The sequence below is a fragment of the Propithecus coquereli genome, unplaced genomic scaffold (genome assembly GCF_000956105.1).
Source record: "Propithecus coquereli isolate 6110/MARCELLA unplaced genomic scaffold, Pcoq_1.0 Scaffold120, whole genome shotgun sequence".
Lineage (NCBI taxonomy): Eukaryota > Metazoa > Chordata > Mammalia > Primates > Indriidae > Propithecus > Propithecus coquereli.
In genome coordinates this window covers 7,358,837-7,386,747 of record NW_012136081.1, presented here as the reverse complement: position 1 = coordinate 7,386,747, position 27,911 = coordinate 7,358,837, and the positions used below count along the sequence as shown (strand labels likewise).

The 27,911-nt window shown below is 63.4% G+C and overlaps 1 protein-coding gene across 1 annotated transcript in view; it reads right to left on the bottom strand.

The window, feature by feature from the left end:
- Positions 1-27,911, bottom strand: part of OSBPL5 (oxysterol binding protein-like 5) — a 57,337-nt gene that overhangs the window by 29,211 nt on the left and 215 nt on the right.

Genomic DNA, 27,911 nt, shown 5'->3' with positions numbered 1-27,911 from the left:
GCCTTAGCAAGCAGAGCGGGCTCAGGTGTGCTCAAGGGCCCTGGAATTCACGCCCGGGCCGAGACGTCGCATTCCCAGTAGGAGCGTCCTCCCCGCCCCAGCACAGCCCCCGAGACAGCCCCCAGGTCCAGCCAGAGCAGCCCCGAGGGGGCCACAGCCAGTCTGCCGCCTGCCCGCCACGCACTCCGGCCCGCTCAGGCGGGTCTACGTCTCCTGGGTCGGTCCCGGGGCTGGGGTCTCGGCTCCTGGCCTGGAGCCGGCTGTGGGCAGGAGGCAGCTCCCTCTCTCCCGTCCCCCCACAGCCCAGGCAGAGAGAGTAGCTCCATTCCAGGCACCTTGGAGTTGACGGCACCAAACCCGCCGAGGTCTCAGCCCGTTTCATAGATGAGAAAATCACGGCTCCAGGAGCGGAAGGCCTTGCCCCGCAGTCATGGCCTGGTGGGTGTCGGCAGAGTGGGGACTCTGGCTCCTAATGCCCCTCTGTCCACTCCCCGAGGACGAGCTCCTTAAAGACCTGGCCGCTGTTCCTCCTTTCCCAATTTTCCAGGGCTGCTGGGCAGCTCGTGGCTTCCCGCCAAGCCCAGGACAAAGGCCCCACTTTCCCCATGGCCTTGGGCCTTCCTGGGCGGAGACCTCAGCCGTGTGCAGAGCTGTTGCTGCTGTGGTTAGGGACCGGGTGGGGCTTCAGGAGTGGGCTGGGTGGCCCTGGGTGTCTGTGGTCCTGGTGGCTTCTCTCCATGGCCCCAGGGCCCCCTCGGTCCTCACTGCCCGGGGCCAGAGCGAAGGGCTCTAAGGCTGCAGCTGGGTGGGGCTGGTCCCTCCCTTCCTAATCATTGTCATGCCACCGGGCACCTGGATCAGCTCATTATCTTTGTCACCTACAGACAGGGAAGCTGGTTTCAGAGAGGGTGAGGTTTTGGGCCCAGGTCGCACAGCTAACAATTGGCAGTGCCTGTCCTCGAGCCAAATCGGACCCATCCTGCAACCCGCTGCTGGGCGTCTGCCCTCCCACGGTCACAGCCTGACTCAGCCACCCCCTGCAGGGAGGGAGCCTGGGTGGTCCTGCCTGCCCAGGCGTGGCTCAGGCCAGGAGCAGCCAAGGTGAGTCAGATGCGATCCTGCCCTCCAAATCCACAGGGAGCCTGGGCTGTACCTGGCAGTGTTGGGGGGGGCCGGACACAGGCACGACACTCCCTCACCTGGAGCCTCCGGGGCAGGGGCCGGGGCTCTGGCCTGCATGACCCAGCCTCTGCTGCCCCGCCTGGCCATCTGCCCCGGCTCCACCTGGTAGGCACGGGGGTCTCGGCCACCGTTCTTCTCAGGCCCCCCATGCCCTCTCCCAGCTGCGCTGATGACCAGCGAGACTCGTCAGTGTGTGAGCTCCACCGTGCACGACCCGCACGCCGTACGCCCTCCCTCCCATCCACGCACTTACCCATCTACCCCCCTCCTTCCCCTCTTCCCTCCCTGCACGAACCTGTCCAGCAGACCGCCCCCTTCTTCCCAATTCACCCTCACGCGACCCCCCAGAGGCGGTCTCCAACCACGACACTGCTGGTCGGGGACAGACCCCCACTGACCGAGTGCCATGCAGGCGTGTGCCAGCGACCGCTGCTCTGTGCGCCCAGGGCCGGGCCCTGCAGACACCCCAGACTGCTCGGACGGGGAGGGCTCGCGGTCAGCCAGTCTCCTGAAGACACCACCTGCCTCGGTCTTCCTGATGCCCCAGCAGGGGCCTGCTGCAGGCCCCATGGTCCCCAGTCCCCTCGGGGGCTTGCTTTGTTCATTTGAAGGTAGATCTGGGTCACATCTCCCCAGGGCCCCTCACGGCATTTAGAACAAATCTCGTCTCATCTCCTTGGTCCTGTCGCCCAGGCCCCCACCTCACCCACTCTGCTCCAGCCACACTGGCCCCTTTATGTTCCCCCTAATGCCAAGCCCATCCCCACTGCAGGGCCTCTGCGCTGGCCTGCTCCCTGCCAGGAACGCGCTCGCCCACGTCTCCGCGTGGCCGGGTCCCTCTCAAATTCCACACTTGGCTTAAATGTCACTTCCCAGGGGCTTGGCCCTCCTGCCGGCTGGCACAGGGCAAATTCTCCACATAGCGCTTGGAGTTCTCCAAGAGCTCTCCTTCGTGTTGCTTTATTATTTTTCTTTTTTTTTGAGACAGGGTCTCACTCTGTCAACTCAGGCTGGAGTGCAGTGGCATCATCACAGCTCACCGGAACCTCCAATTCCTGGGCTCAAGTGATCCTCCTGCCTCAGCCTCCTGAGTAGCTGGGACTACAGGCGCACAGCACGATGCCCTGCTAATTTTTAAATTTTTTGTAGAGACAAAGTCCCGATATGTTGCCGAGGCTAGTCTTGAAATCCTGGCCTCAAGTGATCCTCCCACCTTGGCCTCCCAGAGTGCTGGCATTATAGGCATGAGCCACTGCACCCGGCCTGTATTTCGTTCTTCTTTGTGAACTCGCTTCTCTTCACCAGGTGCAAGCTGTGGGTAAGAGGGTGGTCAACGTCTAACATGCTCACGGCTCTGTCCCAGCACCCACAGAGACACACACACACGCACACGGGCTGCCATGTGGCTCCAGGGTAGGGGCTGGGCTGTGCAGGGGTGTTCCCCAGCGAAGGCGCCCGGAGCAGATGCCCTGGGGCGTCCTCTGCCTCCCTGCCCCCACTCCAAATCTCCAAGTCAGGGGCAGGTCCCCACAGAGGTGACCAGGGTTAGTTTTGGGGCTGATTTCCACTGTCACCCTGGTGAGGTTCCCATCCCCTGGCCCTCTGCCACGCCAGGTGTGACATACGGTACCACGTCAGGGTTATTATTTGCAGAGAAGGCGTCAGGCCCAGGGAGCACAGTGCCCCCTCCACCGTGGGAGCCCCCGCTGAGGGGAGGGAAGGAGGGGAGGGAGGTGGCTGGCTGAGGAGGCAGAGACTGGGGCCCCTCACGCTGCGCAACTCCAAAGGGCTGCACTCCCCGCCCTCCCCCGCCCCGCACTGCCTGCTGGGACACCCCCGGGGGCAGGTGGCCTCTCTGGGCCCTGGATTCTGCCCGTCTGAGGCCAACTCGGGGGTCATTTATCGGCCTCCATGACCCCGATGCCAGCAGCACTGCCACCCTGGGTCCCCCAGTGCCTCGGTGCTCATCTGCACCCAGCCGGTCCCAGCCCACAGCGCCAGGCACGACGCCCCGTCTAGTCTGCTGAGGCCTTACTTGGCCCTGGCGATGCTAAAGTCCAAGCGCAGGAGGGGACGCTGCCGGAGCCTGGGAGGAAGGAACCCTAGAGTGCCCCACACTCGGCGAGACGTCCACGGCACAGCACACGTGTGGACACGCCTGCACACGCGCAGGGCTGGGGGGAAGCCACAGGTGGTGCCGGTCTGCAAGGTCATGTTTCTGCCTGGGCGGCCCCAGCCCAGAGCCAGGGGCAGGGGGCAAGGGGTGGCTGAGGAAGGGGTGGCATTGGGGGTCACTGGATGTGTGGCCGCCCTGCCCCACCCTGGCCTGGGAGGGGGAGGGGCTGCAGGGCGTGAGCTCAGCAGGAAACAGCGCAGGCCACGAGCAAGCCCCGGACCCCCTGTCCCAGCAGAGGTGCTGGGACACCCCGTCTACACCAGCCTCCTCCGCCAAGACAACAGGTGCTGTCAGCTTCCACTCCTGGAAGCCTGAAGCTTTCTCATGGCACCTGCGGGCCCTCCTGCTGGTCACTGAAGTGGGACCAGGATGGCCTCCTGCTGTCCCGCCAGGGCCCATGGTTTGCTGCCTCGGCCAGCAACCGGCCTCCCCAGTGCCGGAGACATGGGTGCCCCTGCCTTGGGGGCCACCGGGTTTTGTTCTATTGCTGGGGTAGACCTGGGAGACGGAGCAGGGGCACCTTACTCCTCGGCCTGGGAAGGTGCGGGGGGGGGCAGGGCAGGCCACCGCCCCTGTCTCCCACGCGGCCGCCTGGCCCGGCCGCTCTTGTCAGTTGTTACTTTGCCCAAAGTCAGACCTCGAGGGGCCTCTCAGGAAGAAGGGAGAGGCCGGGCCCACCCGTTCGGAAAGGGAGCAACTAGTGCTTGGGCTTCCAGTGGAGACTGGCTGTCCGCAGGAAGAACCTGGCTCCGAGCAGGGCTGCCTCAGGGGGCTGGCTCACATCCCAGGCGGATCCCTCCAGAGGTTTGCTGGGACCCGGGGTGCGGTGGGGGCGAGCCCGGTCATCCAGAGGCGGGCATGGTGTGGGCAGGGGCCTGCGGGGCCTGGGGAGGGCAATCCTGCCAGGCTGGAGGGGTCGGCGGGAGAAGCCCGCCTCTCCTCTCCGCCCCAGCCCTGGCCAGACCCTGTGCGGGAGGCCCTTCTCCTTTCCTCGAAGATCCAGCCCCTTTGCCAATGAGACCCCTGCGCTGGTCCCTGTCCTCATGAGCCAGTGACACGCCGTCTCCTGGGGCCTGCGCACCCCCCCACCCTGTCTCCCTTGGGTCCACGTGGGACCGCCCCTGCTGGGCTGGGCTTCCGCCGCAGGGCTCACAGCTGGCTGGTTTTTCGCCTGCTCGAGCTCCTCTGGACCCCGCTGTGCTGGGCCGAAGCTGAATGTCCAGAACAAATCAGCTCCCCGTTGGAAGGGGACTTGGAAGAGGCCAGAGCTGCTGAGGGCCAGGGAATGTCCCGCAGGGCCTGGAGTAGAGGGACAGAGAGCCAGACCCCTGGCAGCTGGGCAGAGGCCGCTCTTGAGGCCTCATCGGGGCACGGCTGTGGCTGACGGGCAAGGCAGCGATGGACGCCCCTCCCCAGCACGCTCCTGCAGGCCGGCTCTGCACCCGTCTGTGCCCAGGGCTGAGAGTGCTCAGGGCTCACGGGCCACGGGTCTCTCAGGCACTGTCAGAGGCCAACAGTGTCCTGCAGCGACTGCTGTTCTGCTGAGGCTGCCGCCAAGACACAGTCAGGTGGTCCCACCTGGGGGCAGCCCTGCCCACAGCAGGGTCCCCCCGCTGCCCCGTGCCCAGGAGCCACTGTTTGACCACCCTTCCACTGACCACAGGCACCTCCTGGTCCCCTTGCTTGGGCTCCCCAATTCCTCCTGCCCTGCCGAGGTGCACGGCCACCTGGAGCTGGGGAGAGAGGGTGGGAGTCAGTGGGCCCCCACCCTGTGCAGGCCTGAGCAGGCACTTCCACTTCCCATCTGGGCATGAGGGTCCCCCAAATGGGGGGCGACGGGTGCCACGTGGTGCTGGCTCAGAGCCCAGGCAGCGGGGGGCACAGGTCAGGCCCCGCCCTGGCCAACCCTGCATCCCTGAGGACGCTCGCCTCTGGGCAACTGGGAGGCCAGCAGAGTCCTGGACTCACGCCCCATCCCACCTGCACCAAGCTCCTCTCATCGTCTGCAGAGGTCTGGGGACCACACAGCGCTGGGGAAGGGCCCAGCCCCGCCGCGAATGCATGACCTCAGCCAGCCACAGTCTTCTCGCAGCCCGTTTGGGAACGGGGCGGACTCTGAGCGGGGAGGTGAAGTCACAGGCCCACAGGGGCCCTGGGGAAGGTGCCTGCAGGGGCGGGTGTGAGCCCATCCCAGCGCCCACGGTGCCACGGCAGCTTCTCACCCACGGCCCGGCAAGACAGGGCTGGGCGCAGCCGTGCCGCAGGCAGGCGGGCGAGCGTCCCGGGAGGGGCGAAGAGGCTTGGCCGCCGGGTGCTCCATCAACTAACAGGGCCGGAAAAGCAGGGGTGTGCAGGCAGCCTCCAGCACCGACACGCCTGCACCAACACGCCTGCCGAGACCAGACGGCTGTGGGGGGAAACACTCGGGAATCACAGACAAGCTCAGGGATGAAGCCACGTAACCCCACGTGCTCGGCTCTCCGAACACCTGACAGACAGGTCGGCAGGTCCCAAGGAAAGGCGGCAGCCCTCAGTCAAAGGACAGCAGCCATCACGGCAACACCATACACTTGCATTCCAGACACTTGCTAAGGTCCCAAGGCCGCTGACCATGAGGACCGTGCTGAGAGGAAGCCACCCAGACCCCCAAGTCACCCCAGGGAGACCACCACATGCCCTGTCCCAGCAACCGCTGCCCTCCCTGAGAGCAGACATCAGCACGAGGGACCAGGAACATGCCAGGCTGCTGTCCCCAGGCTGGACGGCCGCCTAGGACTCAATTTGGGCAGCGTGCGCAGCCCCCACGCGAGCAGCGGCCTCGTCAGAGTGCCCGGCACGCGAGCTGCGCCCCGGGCTGTGGCCAGGGGCTTTCCCCGTGCGTCGCTGCGCTGACAGACCCTGGAGCCCCCCAGGCCCTCTGCACATGCTGCCAGCATGACGTGATTCCTGTAACACCCGCACGGGGCGGGGAACAGGTTTCGGGGCGGGGAACAGGTTTCGTCACATTCTGGAAACCCAGGCCCCGGAGGGAAGTGACCAGCCTGAGGGTCGTGGCTCAAGCCGTGCTCAGGGTCTCCTCAAGGGAGCACAGCTCCAGGCCTGAGTCCCCTTCGCACTTTGGAGACGGCTGAGGGCGGCCCAGAAAGGAAGACGGGAAGGCTCCCGGCTTGGGGAGCTGGGGGCTGGGCCTCCCCCAGACGCGACCTCAGCGTGGCCGAGCCTCAGGAGGGGCAGGAAGTGGCCTGCCTGGCCCAGGGCGCAGCCTCGAGCCCTGCCTGGTGCTCTCTGGGCTGATTCAGCCACCAGGCCCAGCCCGGCCCCCTGTGCCTGTCCTGCCACCTCCTGACCAACACTGGGCCGCTGCAGGCTCGGTGCTGTCCCTCCCCGCTGTGACCACTGGCCCGGGCACAGCCACTCGCCACTTCCCCTGCGGAAGACTACAGGCCACCATGGGGGCCGGGCCAGGTGTGGTTCCCCCAGACCCTGCCCGCCCAGCCCAACCGAGAGGAGACTTTGATTTCAGGTGCAAACTGCAGCCCGGGCCAGTCTCTCGATGTGGACGGAGGGGACAGGTGGGGTGCGGCGGGTAGAGGAGGGGTGGCACCTGGAGGCAGGGGCCAGCTGGGGCCCTCACCCACCCTCGGACCTGCCACATGAGCCTCACTGTCCACAACTGAAACAGGACGTGGACCTGGGCTCCCGGAGGTGACGGGACACCCACTCTGGAGGAGACACTCGCACTGTGCTGTGGGCCCGGCCTCTGTCCCAAAGGCCCTCGGCACACTGGGGGGCTCTCCCGGGGTGCCGGTATCACCCCTTGCCGGCTGTCCCACTCGGGCTCCTGTGCCTGGCAGGCCGCTGCCTGCTTGGGTGGGGGACAGATGGACAAGTGGCTGGGCTGCGGCCACCTGGGGACACACGGCTGAAAAGCCAGGGAGAGACAAGGCAGAGCACGCGGCCGTGGGCCTGGAGGAGGTCTCCTCCCTCCCCAGCAGGACGGCTGTTCCCCAGGTCGGCGCCGATGGGCAGAGGAGCCCAGACCCTACCCCAGGACCCTCCAGCCTCAGTCTACCCCACTGCGGCCTCCGTGGGGACCTCCCACAGCTGGTGGTCAGGGCACCCTGGGTGGGCGTCAGACAGTGGACCCAAGGCTGGCGCTGAGTGGCCTGAGAACCAGGCAGGGCAGCGCAGGGGAGCGGAGGCCAGCAGGCCGCTGCAGGGCAGGCGGGTGGGGCCGGGGCCCTGGGGCATCAGCTCTGAAGGTCCAGACAGTGCTGTCACCAGCACCTGTGGGGCCACCTGCAACCTGCAGGGGGAGGTGGGAAGGAGCAGCACTGGAGGGGCAGACCCAGTGCTGGTGCCGCACCCGCCCCGGCACAGGCAGAGGGGAGCGGCCCCCGGTGCGGTGGGCAGAGGGCAGCCCAGGCACCCAGCCTGCCCGCAGGTAGCCCTTCCCCTGGCCCTGGCCATGCCCCCGCCCCAGGGAGGCCTTGATTTGGGGGAGAAGTCACTGCCATAGGCTCCTGAGGATGCCGTCCGGCCTCCCTTCCTCTCTCTCTGCCCCTCAGCGCCCCTCTCTGGGCTCCCGGACCCCAGGTCCAGGCCCCGCTGCCCCATCCGGGCCTCCCTTCTCCCAGGCAGCCAGCCTGCCCTGCTGCCCCCAGGCAGAGCCGCAGCGAGGCCCAGCCCCACACCCCAGGGAACACAAGCTCCTGGGGTGTGCCTAGTCACTGAGGCCGAAGGTGGAAGCTGGGTGGGACCCTAACGGCCTGGCCTGCGGGTGGTGCCACTGCGCTTGGGTAACAGCCAAGGACTCTTGACGGGAGCCCGTCCCTGCAGTTCCGGCCAGGCCTGCAGGGGTGGCCGCCCTGCTCTCGGAGCAGTCTCGCGAGAACACTCACTGCGACCCGTGTGCACTGCTCAGCTGCGCAACGTGGGAGTGGGCTCCCACCGGGGGCCGCCAAGCTGTGCCTCTGCCAAGGATCTCCCTCTGCAGAGGAACACCCGGCCAGGGTCCCCCAAATAGCAGCCACCATCTTGGGCTGTATTAACAGAAGTGGAGCCCTCAGAAGGAGGGAGGGGACCAGTGCAGTGGAGCCTCCCTGGGCAGACTGCTGGGGTCAGCTCTGTGCGTCTCAGCGCCCTCCGTCCACCTGGTGACCGTCTCCCTCCTCGGCTCACATCAGTCCAGGACTGGCCATAGGCACCTTATTTTGGAGACCAGAGAGATCAAAAAAGGTCACCTGCTGCCCACACCGCCTCCCATCCCAGCCCCTGCCTGGGACCTGGGGGCGCCTGGGGCAGCCTCTCGAGTCCTGGGGCTGAGCCGGCCCCTGGCTGCAGCGAGCCCAGGCTGGCCCAGCACTGGGGGAGCCGCGGAGAGGCCAGGAGCCTAACCCCACCTGCCCACGCATGACGCAGCTGTGTTCCATGCTCAGTCCACACGTGTGAGAGCCACGGAACCGGCCCTGCCCGTGGGCACTGGGGCCAGGTGGCTGCTGGAGACAGACGCCCGGAGTCACTCTCTCCCCAGCTCCATCTGTCAAGGGTCAGTGGTCAGTGGTCACAAACCGCAGGAGACACGGCCTGGCATGTGGGACCCTGGGCACACCCCGTTGGGGCGGGGAAGCCGGCCCATGCCTCGTGCAGAGAGGCCCCGAAAACAAGAACAAAAACAATTCTAATGACAGAAGCAGAGCCAGCCAGCGAAGCCTTGGTTCAGGCCCTATGGTGAGCGCTTTGCCCCCATCGGCCACTGACTCCTCGCCGCGCCGGCAGACGGCACCGTCATCACCCCGTGAGGAGGGCAGGGAGGCGCAGAGAGGGTGAGGAACCTGCCTGAAGTAACACAGCTGCCGAACGGGGAGGTGGGATTTGCACCGGGCACCGGGCTCCACCGGTTTTATGTGCGGACTTCACTGGGCCACAGGGTGCCCAGACGTGGTCAGACGTCGTTCCGGTGTCTGGGAGGCGCTCGTGCGGGCGTCTGACGTTCCCCTGGGAGCGTCAAAACCCTCTCTCGGAAGGGGGCTGAGGGGTGAGCTCCAGACGGAGCTGGGGACCACAGCGACCTCCCCAGGGCCACGGACCCAGAGACACTGGGGTTCGCCGTCCACGCCCAGGCCCTCAGTGGCCCAGGGGACCTGGGCTGGTGGACTCCGGCGGTGATTACGCTGCAGCCTGTCCCAGCCCCGGCGGAGCTCAGGGTCCTCACACCGCCCAGCGCCACCATCTTCCTACCCTCTCCTCTCCCTGTTCCTGCACGTAGCACCAGCCGCCTCCTGTCTCCTGTGCTCTCTGGTTGGTGTCCACGTTCCAGCCCGGGAGGGCCGAGTAGAGCTGAGCATGCTGAAGTCTGGTCGAAATAACTGAACTCAAACCAAGAACCAATTATTTAAAGTACGTGACAAACTTCCAGGGACAAGTCCACTTAGCACAATTCTGCAGTTTCTTCCTTTGCACCCACCCAGCTTCAGAGTCTGGGAATCGGGTGCACAGTCCTTTCCTAACGCCTCTGATCTCTCCTCTTCTGGGCCGGGGAGCAGCCGCACGGTGGCCCAGGAGTCGTCCCTCTGCTCCCCGCTGAGCCTAACACGGCTCCAGGGCCCCTCGGCTCTGCCAGCCTCATCCTGTCCGTGCACCCAGCCCGGCCCCGTGCCCAGGGGAGCAGTGTCCCAGCGTCCTCGGCTGAGCCTTCGGGTCCGCGAGGCCCGGCTGTGGCCCCACCGAGGACCCTCAGGAGGCGGAACACAACCCGAGTGGTGACCGCCCAGATGTTGCAGAACGTCCCTCCTGACCAGGCGCTTCCTGCTCACCTGACGATGGCCCGACAGGTCCAGCACCCTTCATGCAAATCTGCGCCAGGGGGACTGGACCCCAGAAACCCCTCCCACCCAGCACTCAGGTCCAGCCCCACGGCCTCCTCGGCCCCGCCAGGAGGGCCCCGGGTCACTCTCACACGTCGCCGCAATGACAGGCTCGCCAAGGTGTTCAGGAAATGGGATTAAGGGGTTTATTCCAACCTGAGTGGCACGGAGTGGCTGGGGGACCTGGTATCACTGGCCTTGACGGTGACTCCTTCCATGAACTGCAAACTGGCCCCTGCGTGATGGGTCTGCCCAGGTACGACTGTCCTGCGCATGTGCCCAACCCTCCCCAGGCACGGGGCACTGCCGGAGTTGGCAGGGGGGCGTGGGCAGAACACCACCCCCTCCTCTGCCCCCTCCCAGTCCAGGGGCTGGAAGGGTCCTACGTCTTGGAAGCATACAAGACCCCAAGACTTCAAACGTTTCATTTTCCCACTTTCTCTTTTACAAGTGCAGCGACTGAGGCCCGAGAGTGAGCTCGTGCCCAGGGCCACGCGGCTGCTCAGTGCAGGCCCCGGCTCCTACCTTGCCCAGGGCGGGAGGTGCTGGGCCCCCGGCAGCACCCCAAAGTCTAGGGGGCTGCCCGCACCTGGAGGGAGCAGGATGCCTGGCTGGTCCAAGAGACGCTGCTGGTCCATACAGCCGGGAGGCCCCCGCCTCCTGCCCCCCCACCCTGCCCCCTCCAAGAGCCCAGAGCCCTCCCCACTCCCTGTTTGCTGTCCCAGGAGGTCAGAGTTAGCTCAAGCATTCGGCTCCCATTTTACAGATGGGGAAGCTGAGGTGCAGGGAGAAACGAATGACCCCATCCCAGGCCCAGCGGTAACAGGCCCCTCTAGGAGCCAAGCCAGCCCCTTCCCCCGACCCTGGGACAGGTCCACCTTCCAAAGTGTCCCTACCTCCTGCTCCCTCTACCCAGAGGGGGCTCATACAAGTGAGTCGGGGAGGGAGGGGATCCCTCACCCCTAGAACAGAGACGATTTCACCCACCCTGAGCGGCCGCCCCAGACCCTCCGCGCAGTGGGTGGACGGGCTGCTCTCTCACCTGCACCCCCACAGTGGTCAGTCCTGGGCTGTGAGAACCTCGTGTGGCCGACCCCTGCGGCCTGACCCAGCACCAGGCACACCCACTGAGTACCTGCTGTGTGCTGCTCCGCCGGCCTCACCCTCCTGCACCCGCATCTGCCTGGTTCTCATCTCCTGTGCAGGGGAGGGGTCACCTGGACTTCTCCCTGCTGAGGCCATGTAGGTTTTGCGGGCTCAGGCCCCTCCCGCAGCCTCCACCTTCAGAGCACTCCTCGGGCAGGGAGAGACGGGGCTGGGGGGACGACGTGCGTCATCTGGGCGTCACCCACTGCAGGCAGCGGAAGCCGGGCAGGAAGGGGGATGCGCAAGGAGCAGCCCCTGCCGTCTCTCTTGGGCATCTCTTGGGAAAGCGGGTGGACCCACCTGGCACTCACCAAGGTCACAAGGCACATCTGGGGCAGAACCTTCTAGAACCTTCCCCACTCTTGCTATCCAATGTTGGCAGGTGGGTCCCTGTGTGACAGTTGTCATGTGAACTTGAGGAGCCCCCACCCCCACCTGGGGAAGCCTCCAGCCATGATGGCAGGTGACAGAACAGGCAGAAAGGAGGCGGAGGGGAGGTGTGCACAGAGCCCGCTACAGCAGCTGCCCAGCAGAGGGGTGCCGTCCGGGACCGGCCTCCGTGACGGCACGGTGGGGGCTCGGCCCTCCGTCCTCCCTGCTTTCATAGTGATTGACACTTTCTATAACACAAAGCCAAACAGGAGAGGCTGAAGCTTTCTCTGGAAGGCGCAAAGTCAAAGTGGAGCAGGGAAAACCAACTGGGAGGAGTTTTAAAGGGAGAATTTCGTAACAGCCTTAAAGCAAGACAGGAAATTAGCCAAACATTAGAGTCACATTCTCCAAGTGAGGCTGGGAGTTGTTAAGACTGCAAAGGTGACAGCCAGCAGGATAAGCGGCCTCTAACAGGTGAAGAACCAAGTAACCAGCACGAGATAAAAGCGGGTAAAAGACAAGGCGACTGGGATTCAGAATTAGCAGGGCATAGCCAGGTGCCCGCTGCCGTGACCCCCAGGGGCCGGCGGGGTCCCCTCGGTGGGTTGCGGCCTCCCGAGGACACAGACCTCCAGCGGCTCGGAACCACCCCAGCCCTGGCCTCCCACCCAGCCCGTCGCAGAGCCACCTCTAGTCACCCATCTTCAAAGCCCCCTCCGGGACCCTCCAGCCCTGTGTCTCAGCAATAGGTCCTTTCCGGAGGCTTCCAGCCTTGGCAGGATGGCTCCCCCAGCTGTCCAGGGTGCGTCAGACTCGAAACGGCCCCCAGCAGGACTACACCACCTCCCTGGGAGCCCCAAGGCCGGCATGCGGCACAGGACCCGAGCCAGGGCCCCAGGTGCTGTCCTGGATTCCTACGGGCGTGGGGGCACAGCCACCTCTTGGGGGAACACTCCTCCAAGCGCCCCATCCTGTCCGGAGCCCAGAGAGGGGCGAGATCCGCCATGTGCTGGGCTCAGGCGAGGCAGGCGGCAAGTACTCCCCGGACAAGCTCGCGTCCGTGGAAGGGATGCCGCCGGCCCTGCAGCCCGCGGGGACAGTTCATGCGTCAAACAACAGCAGTGGCGGCGGCAGTGGCAGACACTTCCACCAGGTGCCCACGGCAGCCTCACCCAGCCGCGATCTCCTTTGATCTCATTTGGTTCCCACGGGGTCCCAGGAGTCGGGTCCCATCAGGACAGCACACAGGTGCTCCCCAAGGCACGGCAGCCCCCAGGCCTGTCCTTCCTTCCTCTTTGATCGTCAAACGACCCTCCTCTCACGGGCCTGTCAAGGGCAGGCACTGCCCTGGTAGGCACCAGGTGGCCTGGGGCACGAGGGCCAGCTGTGGTCACCTCTGCACCAGGTGCCAACACAGGGCAGCAGGATGACGGCTCTGCATTCATCCTCTTCCACCCTGACTGCTCACTGCCCTTCCCCAGACACACGCACAGAGACACACGTGTGCACATATGCATGCACACGACCCCCACCCAGGCACACACGTGCACACACACAAAGCAAGTCAGGGCGCCCTGGGCATCTGAACCCAATCGGCTGCTGTTTCCGCTGCTTGTGTGGCCGCTGCCTGTGTGGCCCCTGCCCGGCCAGGGGAGGCTACGGGCTGAGGACCGTGTGTGGAGGCTGCCTCGGCTACGGAAAGGCAGTGAGCAGTTGCCCTCAGAAGCCTGAGTCCCAAGAGGGGTGGGGCGAGGGGACCAACAGTGCTTTTTTCCTCTTTCTTTTTCAAGATAGCTCTTTTTAAAGACTGTTTTTTGGTTCCCAGGTAAACACGTCTGATGCAATCACAGCTCTTCTCTCCCGGGCTGTCCTCTGGGGCCTGGGATCAGGCTGAGAGCCTCACGGCCCAGGCAGGAACCTGGCAGCCGCCCCACAGGGAGCAATGACCCAGGCCCCAGATGGGCACGTCCAACTGGCCCAGGCCAGGCCGGCCTCGTTAGCAGATGCAGGAGCCACGGGCCGGGAGGGGCCTGCTCACGACTCAGGGTCAGGAAGCCGAGGACCAAGGTTTCCCGGCCCACGGACGCAGACGCCAGTGGGCTGTGCCTGGCAGGGTGGGTGTCAGGAGCACTCCCTGGACAAACATTCCTCCACGGGGAAGCAGGACACATCTCCTCCCATGGAGGGTCTCCCCAAAAGCCACACCCAGAGTTCATTCCCTGCCAACCACCAACTGGGGGGCCTCAACATTCTCATCTGTAAAAGAAAGCAGCCCTCTGCCCCCGGGCCCTGCGCCGAGGCCTACAGGGGAGATGGAACGAGACCCTGATCGGGAAGCACCTGCACCTGGGTGTCACCCCCTATGCCTGGGATGTCACCCCCTATGACTGGGATGTCACCCCCTATGCCTGGGATGTCACCCCCTGTGCCTGGGATGTCACCCCCTATGCCTGGGATGTCACCCCCTGCACCTGGGATGTCACCCCCTACGCCTGGGATGTCACCCCCTGCACCTGGGATGTCACCCCCTATGCCTGGGATGTCACCCCCCTGCACCCCAGAACACCACCCCTTGTCGTCCCACCGGTTCCAGTCAACTGGGCAAGCGGAGCCCAGCTCGTGAGCTTAAACTTCTTTGGAGAAGAGGGTCTCTGTGGATGTAAGCAAGTTAAGACTCAGGCATGCAGGAGTGGGGGACCCTAAGTCCATGACTGGTGTCCTTACAAGGGACAAAGAAGAGACACAGACACAGAGAAAGTGACGTGAAGTCGGAGGCAGGGGTTGGGGTGATGCTGCCACCGCCGAGGAAGGCGGCAGCCCCCGGAGCTGGAGCGGCAAGGAAGGACCCTCCCTGGAGCCCCGACTGCAGACTTCTGGCTCGGGGACGTGGGAGGGTGCGTCTCTGCTCTTTTAAGCACCCAGTTTGTGCTCATTCCTTACGGCAGCCCCGGGACTCGCGCACTGGATTCAGAGCCGGGGCAGGGAAGAGGCTGAGGGAGGTGGGTGGAGGCACCTTCCTCAGCCCTCAGGGACATGCAGGGGGCCCCTCGGGCCCTGGGCACGGACGAGGCTGCAGGAGAGCCCTGCTGCACGTAGCAGGGGAACAAGGGGGTCGCCCGGCCTGCCTGTCTTCCCTGCTCCCCATCTGGGGGCCCGTCCACACCTTCCCCTGCCCTCGCCCCCCATAAAAAGCCAGGCGGCTGGAGGTGAAGCCTCACACCCCTTTTTTTTCCTACATGGCACAAAAGGCTGGTCCCGGTGGGACACACCACGTGGCGTAAATCCAAGAGAGAAAGCTGTGGCTCCTTGGAGAACAGCCAGTGACTGGGCAGACGCCCCTGGGGAGGGTCTCCAGGCAACGCAGCAACACTGCGCAGGGGACCCGGGAGGCCCCAGTGCTGGGGCCATCTTCTCCTGCTTCCGTGTGGCAGGCCCCCCAGCCCCGACAGCCACCTGTTCCTCTGAGCTATCCCAAGAGGGGTGTCCTCAGATCCCCCAGAATCAGGCACCGAAGCCCCTCCCTGCCTCTAGACCCAGGCTGGGGGTGTACACATCACCCCTGCTTCTGGGGTGGCCTTAGCCACCGTCGGCCCTTTTCGATTCTCTTTCCATTCTCCCAATTATCTTAAGGGACAAGAGTCCGGTGCCTCCTTCCCACTTATCTCCCTGTTTAAGGGAGGCAGGCGGCCTTGGGCACACGGCCCACAGCAGACAGCGTGAGTTCGCATGGGCTAAAATGCAGCCAGAGCTCCCTGTCCGTGGTGCTGTTCATCGCAGGTAATGCTGGTTTCACAACCGCAGCGATAATTTAGAGTCTTTTAGGTATGAACACACTTAAGTAAAAATAAGCAAGTTGATTTAAAGAACCAAGTTTTAAAATAACAGGGCTAGATGGCATTGGACAGAGCCGGGCTTGCAAAGTGCTCTGCAGACTCCGAAAGCTATCCTGAAGATGCCTGGGCTGCTGTGTGGGGGCCCCTCCTTGGGGCCCTCCAGGCCTCGGTTTTCAGGGGTCCCTCTTCCCAGGGTCCCCCCAGAGCAGTAGAGTGGGCCTGTGGGCTTCTTTTCCGAACTCCTTTGGTTGTAAAATAGAACGCAAGTACAGAAGGCCGCAGGAACGCTCAGCTTCCTGGGCTGTTCTAGACGAACACAGGCCCAGAAAGAGGAGCCACGGCCCAGGCGGCCCCGCAGACTCGCCCCTTCCCCTTTGGGTTTGGTGGTCCTGGGGTTTCAGCACCAGAGGGCGCTACATGAACTCCTGCCCATTTGAAACCTTTGTCTTTTAAATCTCTTCATCTGCAGCCTCCCCCCACCCATAGAACTTATCTGTAGCAGCCGCTGCTGACCCCAAGGGCTTTGTGGGCTCTGGTCTGGCCTGGGCTCTGCTTGCTGGCGACGCCCCCAAGCCCCGGCTCTGCAACTGGAAACGGCACCTCAGTTGAACAGGGCAGATGCCTGCAAGACCCAAAGGCAGGGCTGGGTGTGCGTGAGCGCGCAGTACACGCCGCCTGTTGTCAAGAGTATTATGTTCCACACTGGATTTTGAACAGTCATGAACACGGAAAGGAAAAATCGTCTCTAAACAGCCGAATTAAACACCATAAAATACCCAAAAGAGAGGTCTTGCTCACAACCACTGACGGATCCCAGGCCTCCCGCAGCACCGCCCGCTCCTGGTTTGCACACACGTCTAACGATCTTATCCATCTGGTTTCCTAGACAACAGTGGACTAGAAGGAGAAATGAGGTTTTTTAAAAAAGGAAATGATAATTGACAGTCCCCCAGCAAGAAGTTGAAGAGGAGGAGTCAGGCATTTAGCAGAGGGACCAACATCCCACAGTCAACACCCTCTGGGCAGCAGTGTCCCGGGGTCCCCGAGGTGAGCTGGTCAGGCACTGGTGGGGGCCCTAGGCAGGTCTCTTCCCTACTCTGGGCCTCAGTGTCCCCATCTGTAAAATGGGGATGATAATAATAGAACTTAAGGCACAGGGTTGTTTTAAGGATTAAAGGAGATAAATCATTTAAAAACCCTCAATAAATTTTAATCATTATCAAAATTAATTGTTGTAATGACCCACGTCACCAGGAAAAGGGCTAAACTCTCTCTCATTTATACCTTAAGGTTGCGTCAAACACACTTTGGGAAGATCTCGATGGGACACGGTGAATGCTGCCAACGATCTGCCCGTTAGTGGGATGAGCCGCCCTTGTCTGGGAAAGCCCCCCAGCCCCAACAGGTGGCTCCAGGGCGACAAGGCCAGCACCCGCGTTGGGGCCGAGGCCCCGGGAAAGGTGAACAGGGCTGCCCGGAGAACGGGCAGCCACCAGAGACAGACGGCACGTTCTTTGCACGCTAGAGAGAAAACAACTTAAAAATGACGAACAGGGAGGGAGGACGGTTATTGCCAGCGGCCCTTCGTCAAACCGAGATCGAGCTGCCGGCGGGGAGGGGCAGGGGGCACAGCCCCAAGTCGGGAAAACACCCGAGTGACCCACTTGGCCGGGCGTCCACTACGGCGGCTCGGAAAAGTCTTTCTTTTCCTTTTTGGCCGCGCTTGTTCTCAGCAGAGCTCCCGAGAGCAGAGGCTCCCCAAAGGCACAGCCTGGGTGAGGCGGCCCGGCCAGGCGTGCTGGTCGGCGTCTCTGCACACAGCAAGGTCCACACCCGGAACCACGCGGGCAGTAAAGCCAACAGGCCGCCGGCGTACACCCCCTTTCCCCACCCGCCCTGGGAGGAAAGGCCACGTTCGGTGTCCAGAGGACCACGGTGGGGGTGTCTGCTGGACTGAGCTGGAGGGCACAGGTGACGGGGGGCTAGCGTGCCCCAGCCCGCAGATCTCTCAGGAGTGTGGCCCTGTGGGCGGAAATGCGCCCGGTGACCCGCCCCGCAGGTGAGACAGCGCGACTGCACGAGGCCCGGGGGGGGGGGGTGCGTGCCTCTGTGATGCTTCGCCCCCTGAGCGTGGGTCTCTAAGCTCACCCAGGTCCCCGCCGGGCCAGGGCTCCCTGGGCAGCCACAAAACAGTCAAGACTGAAAGGGGTGAGATCCTCCAACATTTCCACACACGCTCAGGCGCGGAGGGCTCTGATCACAGCAAAATCCTGCACCCGGGAAATAAAAACAGAATCCACCGACGAGGCTTTCCGCTGTGCTGGGGCCCACGGGTGGTCTGGCCACTCCCCTGCCCACCGTTAGGGCTGAACTGTGTCCCCCCAAATCCATGTGTTGCAGCCCTAACCCCCAGCACTGTAGAACGTGACTGTGTTTGGAGATGGGTCTTTACAGAGGAGATTATGTAGAAATGAGGCCACGAGGGTGGCCCTGATCCATAGCACTGGTGTCCTCATGAGAAGAGGAGGTCAGGACACAGTCACGCACAGAGGGACGGCCACGTGAGGACACGGGGAGAAGACGCCGTCGGCAAGCCAAGGAGAGAGGCCTGGGAGGAAGCAGCCCGGCGACACCTTGGTCTCAGACCGATGGAGCAAGCGTCTGTGGGTGAAGCTGCCCGTCTGGATGCTCTACCGCGGCAGCGCGCAGACCAGCGCGTCCACGCAGCAAGGCCTCCCTGCATGGGCAGGACAGCCCCGAGCACCTGTGGCAGAAGAGGACTTCTCCCTGGCCTCACCTGGAAGTGCCACGAGGTTCCTCTCCCAGGAAGGACACCGGCTCAGCCTGGCAGACTCAGCCACTTCCCAGCTGGCGCCCCAGCTTCACCAACGGCACTCTGCGCCCACGCCCAGAGGGACCAGATGGCTGGGGCAGTCACCATCACGCCAACGGTTCTGCTTCCACTTAACCCGACTGCGTGGAAACACCGTCAGCCTGGGACTCGGCCGCGGCAAGCCTGAGCCCCGTCTCTGGCACGGCGAGGCGCTACGCAATGCGCGTCTTCAACGTGCGGGCTGCCGCGCTGTCACTGGCTCCGACCCCACCCTCCCGGGTTCCCGTAGCCTCAGGTTCAAGCCCATATATATTTCTGTCTGTTTTTGAGACAGGTCTTGCTGCGTTGCCTGGGCTGGAGTGCAGCAGCGTGATCGCAGCTCCATGCAGCCTCCAACTTCCGGGCCCAAACGATCCTCCCACTGCAGCTGCCTGAGTCGCTGGGAGCACAGGTGTGTGCCACCACACTGCCTGAATTTTGAATTTTTCTTTTTTCTTTGTAGAGACAGGGATCTCACTATCTTTCCCAGGCTGGTCTCAAACTCCTGGCCTCAAGTGATCCTCCCGCCTCGGCCTCCCAAAGTGCTGGGAGAGCTGCCCGCACCCAGCCTTTCATTTTTAATTAACAAAACACGTTGGCTGCTGAGAGCCCCCTGGGGGGCCCTGCCAAGCATCTTTTCATCGTGTGCCCCTGGAGGGGGCAACTGTTGCTCCTGCAGCCCTGTTCTGAGGCAAGCGGGTGGGCAGGGAAGAGAGAGCAGAGAGCTGCCTCCTTTCCGGACAACAGCCAGGCAGACACAGTGGGGCCCCCGAGGCCAGGACAGTCAGCGACTGACTGCAGGAGGGACTTGGCCACATCCAGCTGGGCTGCTGACGTGCAACCCCTTGGGCCCCGGGACCCCACGCGAGGCCAGTACCCCAGGGGACGTCCCTCACCCGTGCCCAAGGAGACCTGAATGCAGAACTTGCTCAGGGATCGAATGGAAACAACCGGAATGTCCTTCTACGGGATGCAAATAAACTGTGATTTATGTATGCAAAGTGAGGAAAATGAACAAGGAATCTGGAACCACATAGGTAAAAAGAGATCGCAGAAAGCTACGGATTACTGTTAGAAACTTCCCTAGGACTGAAACGATGGGAAAGAGAGAGGCCGTGAGCGGAACCTCGGCGGTCACGTGACGTCTGTGACTCGCGCCAAGGGAGCCGTGGGTGTTTACGGATTCATCCATATATAGTAAGGCACAGCGGCCGCCGGGAATGTTCACTTGGAAACCCAGGATGGGCTCCCTGGGGCAGGAGCAGGACCAGAGGCTCAGGGACGGCGCGCCAGGCCCTCCGCTGCACGGCAACCGGTGGCCCTAGAAATAAGCTTGAAGCAAATACGGCCGAGTGCTAGGACCGTGACAAGGCTGGGATTGGTTCTGTTATGTTTAAACCTTTCCCAATAATTATTCATCACAATTTTCACCAATGACAGGAGGTGGTCGCTCCCCGCTCTGACAGCACACGCTTCCCCCACACAGGCCGCGGGCTGGCTGAGGCTGCCACCCGCCGTGGGCCTGGCCATGCTCCTGCCACGTCCTCGCAGCATCCCCAGCACCTCAATGACCCATTTGACAGACGGGGAAACTGAGGCCTGGAGCTTAATGGACTTGCCCAGGGATCCCCGCCCTGTTGCCGATTGCCGAGCCCACGATCTAACTAACTACCACTTCACTTGGCATCCACGAGGTCAGATGGGCAACCCCACAGGGACCCCATGGGCAGGAAGCCCCCAACTCATGCAGGTTGGAAAGTGAGGAGCACCTTTGCAGGACTCAAACCTGCTTGCTCCAGGGATCAAACGGAAACGGCATCACGGCCCAGGGTGTCCTGAGCTAAGGATCCTCCTGCAAAACACCCAAACCAAACACAGCAGCTCGCGGGCCCCGAGGGAAGACACAAGTGACACTTCCCAAGCAAGTGGGCGGGAAAAGTGGGCTTTGCCCACCGGATCTAAGGGAGTGGGGCCCGGAGCAGAGAGACCCTGGGACATAAAAGGCAAGGAGGGGCAGGTAGGATGAGGCCCGACTCGTGCCAGGCCACCGAGAAGAGACAGGGCTCCAGGGGAAGGTGCCGGCCCCAGGAGCCCGCGGGAAGGCTGCGCCGTCTGGCAGTCACTGCATGCCACAAGGGGCCAGGCCCCGCCAGGGATACCGAGTCAGCGCCCAGATGCAGACAGGTGAAGGGCTTTCCAGGCCAGGGAAGGGTATCTGCTAAGACGGAGGCGCAGGTGATGGACAGCCCAGCCGGCGTGGCTCCGTGTCTGAGGGGCCACCAGGTGAGCCCTGTGCTGGGTGTGGGGGCCACTCCAGATCACTCAGAGTGAGCACCCTGCAACCCCAGAGAGCAGAGACGAGGGCGGCCCTGCCCTGGCTGGCTGAGGACTGAGTAGCTCAGATGAAAGAAGAACCAGCCAAGCCCGCCAGGCTCGCAGCACCCAGGAAGATCTGGGAGGACGGGCGCTGGCTGTTGGTGGGCATCTACCACCAGGGAGGGTCTCCATAGAAGAGCCCGCAGATGGCACTCACGTGGCAGGGAAGGCAGGGCAGGGGTCACCGTGGCCTTGGCCACGGCAGCCACATGCTCTCAGCAGCACACCCAGGCCAAGCACCCCAGACTGCCCCTCGGGTGCCAGTCACCAATAGGGAACAGCTCTGTCCCCCCTTCTGGGGACCCTCCACGAGAGCCTGGCTGCCACACCAGCAAGGATGACCCACAGTGGCCACTCGGACAGGACCAGCAACCAGCCCTGTCCCCAGAGGCCTCACCCTCTGGTTTCTGCACTGAGGCCGACTTCTTACCTTCCTAGGTCTTCACGCCCTAACTCTCCCAGCCTCGTGCTGCCAAGTGACCTGCCTCTTCCCGGCAGCCCAGCCTGCCCTTTGAGGACCTGTCCTTTGGGGACAGGTGTGCCATTCAGAGGCAGAATCTAGGTCTCGGAGCAAGAGGGAGTCTGTGCTCTCCTGCGGGAGCCAGGCCCAAAGTGGAAGCCGGCGTGGGCGCCGAGTGGCTGAGGGTTCCCTTCAAAGCTGGCTGCTCTCTTCCTCTGCCCCAGAGATAAGAGGATGCCATGTGCCCCTACAAAGCGCCACAAGCCTGCTGCCCACATGGGCACCTGCTTTTTAGGTCTGAAAAGCCCTATCCCGGCCCCGGGACGGCAGGGAAGTGGGGGGAGCTGCGTGGGAAAGTGGGGCACTCTCTCCAGCGCAGGACCTGCCTCCGGACACAGCACCGCGGAAGCTGGACGCAGCGAGCTTTAGTGACACTCAGGAGACCTCTTTGGGCTTGCAAGTGGGTGCGTGAGAGAGGGAGGCAGGAAGGAGGAGAGAGATTTCCGATCACATTCTCAGCTTTCAAACTTTTAAAAATTTTCGGAAAGTTTTTCTGCATAAAACCTGGGGTGAATTATCAAGATATGAGACGGCTCGAGGAGCAGGGGCAGAGGACGGAGGCCCTGGTGAGTCCCGGCCTCAGGAATGAACGGGAGCTCTGATGCCCAAGCTTCCCTCCCAGCTCCAGCCCCGCCACTGCCTGTGTGCAGCAGCCTGGGACCTGCTGGCCGGGGGCAATGTCAGGGATGGGGGATACCTTAGAAATGGGGAAACTGAGGCCCAGTGAGGAACAGCACAATGACTCTGCCATCCTCGGGACCCTGTTCCCTCCCTCTCTAATGGGAGCCTGGTGGACACCATGAGCCCTCAGGCTGACCACAGACCACCGGCCTGTGTTCAGAGGGGCAGCCCAGGGCAGGGAGGGAGGGCGCACAGGCCAGAGTGTGCACACGCTCCAAAGCCACAGAGAATGAAACACTCAGCGCCGAGCTCAGCTGGGCCCTTTCTGTGGGTCAGTTTTCGCCCAGGAGACAGAGCACGTTCTAAAGGTCAGCTGGGGGCTAGGCGTGGACCTCTCAGGTCTCCGGGGGTCTACAGCCTACACCTGTGGCTCATCTTTCAGCCTTAATGCTAAATCCCAGGGCTCCCGCCCACAGCACCCAGCCTTGGACTAACAAGGTCTGGTCCTGACCCACGAGGCGCTGGCTGGTAGGGAGTGCGGGGGGTGAGAAAGTGGGAACCAGAGATGGAGGTGCCCCAGCTCCCCCAGGCCTGGGCCAGGCACCTCATCGGATGGCATCTGCTGGGGGATGCCACCTGCCATGATCCCTGCTCTACACGTGAGGACAGTAGGCTCAAGGGGCCCAGGTACAAGGAGAAGCCCACACACAAGCTAACTGCGTCCCGTGGACTGGCTGCCCCTTCAAAAGTTGGGGCTCTGCTCGTGGAGGAGACAGCTCAGGGCGGCCTGGAGCAAAGGCTGAGTTCTGGACAGAGGAGGGGGCTGGAGCGGTGCGGGGAGGGTCTCCCAGAGGCGGGGTCCACGTGGATGCCGCACCTGGGGAAGGCCAGGGCCACGGCAGGCTGGGGTGGCCCAGGACTATCCAGGCCAGGGGAGAAGGTGGCTGGAGCTGGAAACCCTTGACTGACAGCTGTGGGGTGGGCTAAGGAGCTACGTCAGGCACCCAGGCAACGTCCGATCCTTACCCAACGCTTGCCTGCGAAACCATCTCGGGACTTGTCGTGTGGGCCTGGCCTGGGTGAAGAATCCCTGCAGCTCCTCCCTTGGCCAGGCCTTCAGGTCTCCCGTCCCTGCCCAGCCCCTCCCTGCCTACAGCCCCCAGGTCTGCACCCAGCCTCGAGGGGCCCCACCTGTCTCTGCCCACTCTGGCCTGAATCCTGCAGGATTTGGTGACTTTCTGACGCAGCAGGGGGCTGGGGAGCGAGGCTCACCCTGTAAGAGGGAATCTGGCCTTCCCACTCCCGCTCGGGTGCCCACCGCCAGGGGCTGCCCGAAGCCCAGAGAGTGGGACTCGGGACCTTTTAGGCACCCCCACCCCCACACCGCATTCACCCCAGTAGACGGGGATGCTAAAAATCCCGTCATCCTGTGGCTGGGGGGCGCAACCCGGTGAATGGCACCCACAACAGCACACCCTTTAACTGATTCTCCGTCGTCATATTCCCCCCAGTAGTTGGGCACAGAAATCCCGCTGGCACCCAGGAAGTGGGGCGCGGATCCCCGCCCCCTCCCCGCCCCTGGCCCTTTAAACAATTCCCGCCCCTCGAGCGCCGTATTCACCCCAACAGACGGGCACATCAATCCCACCACCGTGCCTCGGCTGCTGTGCGCCTGTCCTGGTGTGGAAGGGGCTGAGAATGGGCTCCTCGCCCAGCCAGCGAGGGAAGGGACAAAGGCACGGGCCACCGAGCGCTCTCAGTGCAGCTCCTGCGCGACTCAAGGCCCCGCTCCCTCCTGGCTGGGGTGGGCTGGGGGGAGCTCTGTCAGAGGCTGCTCTTCCTGGGCTGGGATGGCTCCGAAGGCACCCTGCGGCCTACACTGGGTGTCCAAACTCCCCGGGCCTTGGACGAGGGGAAGGTGACCCCAGACTGGTCCAAAGGGCAGCCTGGCCCGCGGCCTGCAGGGGGGGGTATCCCCCAGATGCCCTCCCTATGTTCTCATTTAAGCTTTCTAAAAATCTGTATTACCCGAGGGGACTGTCCAATTGTTGAGCCTCCACATCCCCCTCCAGGGGTTGCTTCATCTCAGCCAGGGTCCGAGGGGCTACCTGAGCCAGCCAGTCCACCTGCATTCACCAAATAAAACATCAGGCATCCCCCGAAGTAAGGCCACTCTGCGAGCTCCATTCCTAACTCAGAAACGACCGGACCTCGGGGAGCGGCTGCACGCTAGCTACGCCCTTCCCACCCCAGGGCGTGGGGGAAACTCTCTGGTCAGGTCTGGTGAGCCAGGGTTAAGGCAGTGTCACGACTTTCCATTTGTGCTCACACGAGTGTAGAGCACCTACTGTGTGCCAGGCCCGGGGAACAGAGCCCTGAGCAGACATTCAGGCAACAGTGACGGGTGACAGATGACATTTGCCACCAGCATCCACCTTGAGCCCGGCTGTGGCCCAACTGCTTCCTCCCATATTAAGTCATTCAATTAAACAAACACAAGATTGAGTTCATTTCAGATAAATAAAGAGAAGTCAAAACTCAGCAACCCTCAATACTTTACAATGGGTACTTTAGATCAGAAAGAGAGGGTCTCAGGGAAGTGACATCTGAGTTGAGACCTGAATTAGATGGAACCCACCACATGCTGATCTGGGGAAGGGCTGCCGGTAGAGGGTAGAGAAAGTGCAAAGGCCCTGGGGTAGGCAAAGCTGGGCCTGGGGCCAGATCCTTGCCAGCAAGGAGACAGGGAGAGGTGGACAGGGGCCAGGGTGTCTTGGGCCTATGGGGCCTGGAAAAGGGCCCGGACTTACTGAGACCCAGGGTGATTCTCAAAGGCCTCTCAGCAGGCAAATTACACGATGTGGTTTATCTTTTTAAAGATCATGCTGGCTGCTGGCAGCAGCAGGACTAGGGGGGCAAGAAAGGGAGTGCTGGGTGGCTGACGTGGACCTCCAGGCAGGAGCCAGCGGGCTGGGAGAGCGTGGAGGCCGGGCCGGGGGAAGAGCTGGCTGAGGCGGGCTGGGAGGCCAGCAAAGCATCTGCTCCCAGCCTGGGTGGCTCTGACAGTTACAAGAAAGGCCCTCAGGGTATTCTAGGTCCCTCTAAGCCGCCAACCGCTCATGTCCTGAGTGGCAGGGGCTGTCTCTCAAGGCTCTGATGGCCCCAGGCCACCCCCAGGCCCTGGCCTCATACTTCCCAAGCCCCCTCTCTGCACCCTTAGGTCTGTAATCCTTGTCACAGCGATTCCCCCTTGGCCGGTCCCTGAAGAAGCTCCAGCTGCCCCACATGTTGGTCCTGCAACATCCCTCGCCTTGGCTGGCCAATTCCCCAGTTTCTTTACTGGGCAGAAACTCCAAGCTGGGGCCGCTCCCCTCCTCCCCCATCTCAGGCCCTGGTCCTGAGGACACGGCTGGTGCCCGTTCCCCTTAGCTGAGATGCCAGCCCGAGGCAACTTCACGCCACGTGCACATGCCCCAGGGCCTGGCTGGGAACTACTGCGATGCTAAGAGAACAACTCAACCCGAAGTCCAGGTCCACTCCCCATCCCGCCCCCGAGAAGCATTACTCTGTGCCCACGCATCTCCACAGTTACCCAGCCGCGGCCAGGGCCCAGCAGCCAAGGCCCGAAAACCCTCAGGGACGCTGACCAGCCCAGGGACTGCATCCTCAGGCTGCGCGCTGTTTCCTTGAGCTGCAGGTTCGGCAAGTCATGAGGCAAATGTGGCTCCAAGAACGATCCTCTGCTTCTCCATGGCACTCACGAGCAGCACAAGGACATCCCGGGCAGCATGCCTGTCACCATCAGAGGCCACGGCACTGTCCTCCTGCACCACCCAACACCTGGCCCCCAGCACACGACAGTGCGCACCTGGGCTGCCCAGCCAACCCTGCAAGCAGTGGGCACTTCCGCCCACCTGAGCGCAGACCCCGCGGGGCATCTGCACCTGACAGCTCCCCTCATGTCAAACGACCAGCATCCTTCTGTACCGTGCGTCCCCAGCGCCTCGGCCCTTCTACAGCCCTTGCCCCGGGGGCCAGAGCTTCGCGGTGGCCAGGCCTCTCTGGGAGGACCGGGAGCTGGGTCTGCACCGTTTCTCGGCTGTGGCCACACGCACAGAATCACCTGTCCCTTGGACAAGTGGGAAGATGGGGCAGAACGCACTTCCATCACCCTGGGCAAGTTCTCCACCTGTACGTGGTGTGTGCACTCGTGCCCGCAGGCCTACCCACCGAATCAGGAGAGAGCGTGAGTCCCCAAAACAGCTGTGGCAGACACACAACCATCTTCACACCACTGGCTTGTCACGGAGGTTTTCTTCCCTCCCCCGAGCGGAGCGTGTCAGATTACTATCGGGGCTCAGAAAGCCCAGATTTCAGAAGAGAAACTGATCCCCGACGTTCCCAGCATAGTCAGTACACTCCCAGGTGGGGTGGGGGTGGGGCCGTCGCATCCGGCATTCTGCAGAAAGAGCGTCCTCTGAACTCGGATTCATGGCCCAATTCGAGCCCAGGAAGGAGCCTGCACTGGACGCCCAGACGCCTGCACGGGTTCCGGGCCTGCACAGCAGCCTGTCCCCGACCAGGCCTGGGCCTGCAGGCCGCAGGGGCCCGCCCATCTGCTCTGCCTTGTCACCTCTCCTAAACACAGCCCGGCAAGACAGGCCAGACAGACACACGCAGAGCCTGCCTCCTGGGCACCCCGCCGGCCTCGCACACGTGCGGCAGACAATAGACTGCAGAGCCGGAGCTGGAGCCCTGAAGGGAGCAGCCAGACACCTGCCGCCACCCAGGCCGCCCACCTGCCTCACACCTGCAAAGCCCTCTGGGCTCTTCTTGCCCTGTCAAGTTCACGGAACAGCAAGGCCCTGCATAAACAAGGAAGTTCGGTGAAAACACGGCAAAGACAGACGGGTGGTGGCCTGTGATTCTTGCAGGGACGGGGTTTCTCCTCAGTCTGGGACCTGGATCCGCCCCAGTGCAGACAGACTCAGGAGTGTAAACGCTCAGCCCCAAAGGCTGCACCCTCTTCTCCAGGCCCTGATGTGCCGCCTGCCCCTGGCGGGGGCTGAACCAGCAGGGACAGTCACAGAAGTCTGCCTGTAAAAGACACCTTGAGGGGGCTCAGGCAGGAGGACAGACATAAGTTACATCTTAAACAGGCAACAGAGTAGCAAGTTAGTGACACCCTGAGAGGGCCAAAGGGAAGAAATCCACCCAGCTGCTCCAGTGAGGCCAGACCAGCTCAGCCCCAGGCTGGTGAGGGGCAGAGGAGCCCACCTCCTCCCTGGAGGGACCTGTCCGTACTGGTAGGAGCCATCAAAACCCCAACTCCGGCAGCAACTGACAGCAGACAGCCCAGCTGTCTGGGGTGGGGGCACGTGGGGGGGGGCAGCGCCTGGGAAGCCCAGGCTGGGCCTGTGCCTGGGAGGGGCTGCCCACCTCGGGCCTCCCACCCGCAGTCCCACCCTCCCCCACCGCGGGGACTCCTTAAGTGCACAAGACCCTCTTTGAAAGTCAAGTCCCCCCAACAATTTTTGAGGCTCCATATCTTTAGGGACAGACCCCCACTCTGTGGGCCCAGGCAGGCCCCCTCCGAACCAAGCCGGGACTGGTATGCCAGACCCAGATCCAGACGCGCGTCCCCCACACCCGTCCCTTCTAGACCCCCGGTCCGCGAGCTTGGGACGCAGACCCCGCCACTAGCCAGGGTCTGTGGCGGTCGGACCCAGCCACCCTCGCTCCAGTTCCGGCTTCTTTAAGCCCCACCAAGTGGGGAGCCGGGCTGGGCGCGCCGCTCCCCACCCACGGGCCCCACCCGCGCCCCAACGCACCGGGCGCCGACCCGCCCGGCCCGGGAGGTCCGCGGGCGCCCCCAGCTCCCCGGCCCGCCGACCCGGGCGGGCGCCCACTGGCACCGGCAGGGGCCGCGGGCTGCTCCCCGGCCCTG